Raw genomic sequence first — 1,859 nt, 5'->3', positions numbered from 1 at the left:
GTGTTTAATTATGTGTGAACATACATGGTTTGACATGAATTAGTTAAATATTGGTAAGATAGAACTAAATTACTAATATAATTAAAAACCAACTTAGTAATCCGTAATTGTTAGCTAGCCATAAGGGAGAAGTGGATTCAATCTAAACAAGAGTGTGTGTGTTTACTTATTGAATTGGATTTAAGTTCATCTGATCTTGTAAAATCAGATAAAACCCTTTATTAAATTTGTTAATAAATTAGGTTAATTTAATAGTAAGTAAATTAATTAGAACACCGTTCCCTGTGATCGACACCCGACTTACCCAAGCTATACTGTAATCTGACTAGGTACACTGCCTATAAGTGCATAGATAGTTAAGTTTGTTAGGTTATAAATATTAAAATTAGTGAGTACTTTTGTGCACATCAAGTTTTTGGCGCCGTTGCCGGGGAACGGCTTAGTTTTTAGCTTATTTATTTGCATTAAATTAATCGATCCTTCTTGTGGAGTCACAGCCACAAAAAGTTAATTTTTCAGCAAAATAATTTTTTTTTTGTTAATCACAGAGTCCACGACGTGGCCACATACTTGCCACGACGTGGACAGGCAAAATTTTAATTTTTTTTTTTAGTTGGTAGTTAGTTTTTCTTATTTTAGTTCAGTTTTACGTTTTAGTTTAGCAAGTTGCAGGAGTTCATGACCAGAAGCTCAAACACACACTTGGTGCCACCACTGGAAGACCCCGAATCTGCACTTCACAAGAAAAAGACGCCCTTGCAAGAATTGAAGTCAGCCTTTTCTAGGAAGTCGGGAAAAAAGACAGGAGAGTCCAGTTCATCAGCGAAGCACAAGAGCAATCTTGAACATCTGGATCACACACCCGTGCAAACCGAGTCCAAAAGCGATAACGAGCCAGAATTTGAAGAACACACAAGTGAACCCGAGAACGAGCCAAGGAACGAGATGGCAACGATTGAAGAAATGTCCATGGGAGCATACAAAAAGCGGATCCGAGATGAAATGGGTCCTGGGTTAGTCCAACCCGCAATTCCTGCCACTGCCACATTCGAGCTGAAGGGACACATATTGACAGCACTGAAGGACATTCCATTTTTCGGGAAGGATCATGAGGATGCTTTTAAGCATCTAGACGAAGTCAACGACATTGCGGATTACTTTAATGTCCCAAATGTCACCAGAAATACAGTCTTGCTTAGGATGCTTCCCATCACTTTCAAAGGAGCTGCTAAGGAGTGGTTAAAAGCACTCCCACCAGGTACAATAATCACTTGGGCTCAAATGCGTGAGCAATTCCTGGACCAGTTCTGCCCGCCATCCAAGATGGCCAAACTCAAGAAGGCGATAGCCAACTTTGAGCAACAACCGGGGGAGTCACTATACGAAGCATGGGAGCGGTACAAGGGCTTACTCAGAAATTGCCCTCAACATGACCTAAATGTGCAGCAAGAGATGTCAATCTTTTATGATGGGGTCAATGTAATGACAAGACAACTCCTTGATTCTCAAGGACCGTTGACAAAGAAAAATCCAAGGGAAGTCAAGGAGCTCATCGAAGAATTCGCGAAACACTCCCGCGAATACCATAACCCGAGGCAAGGCGGAAGTAAAGGTGGTGGAGGGGCCCAAACTGAAGACATTGCAGCTGTCATGGCCATGCTAAATAACATGGATCGCCGGATAACACAAATGGACCAGTCGATACATGCCATAAGAGTGGGGTGCGAGCGATGCAGTGGTCCACACTTGACCAAGGACTGTAATATGGATGAGTTTGGGAACAGAAAAGCTCAAGTGTGCTACTCCAGTGGGGATAAGTTTGATGACGACTGGAGGAAACCAAAGAGGGAGTGGCTGCC

The 1,859-nt window shown here is 42.0% G+C and overlaps 1 non-coding gene across 1 annotated transcript; it reads right to left on the bottom strand.

Moving 5' to 3' along the window:
* Nucleotides 1-1,329: 1,329 nt before the first annotated feature.
* LOC128133152 (small nucleolar RNA R71) lies at nt 1,330-1,436 on the bottom strand. The gene has a single exon (XR_008231330.1). It is a non-coding gene; the product is annotated as a small nucleolar RNA R71 (small nucleolar RNA).
* Between the last annotated feature and the right edge of the window lie 423 nt (nt 1,437-1,859).

Source organism: Lactuca sativa, chromosome 3 (genome assembly GCF_002870075.4).
Source record: "Lactuca sativa cultivar Salinas chromosome 3, Lsat_Salinas_v11, whole genome shotgun sequence".
Lineage (NCBI taxonomy): Eukaryota > Viridiplantae > Streptophyta > Magnoliopsida > Asterales > Asteraceae > Lactuca > Lactuca sativa.
Note: the sequence above shows the minus strand (reverse complement) of the source record. Positions and strands in the feature narration are given on the sequence as shown.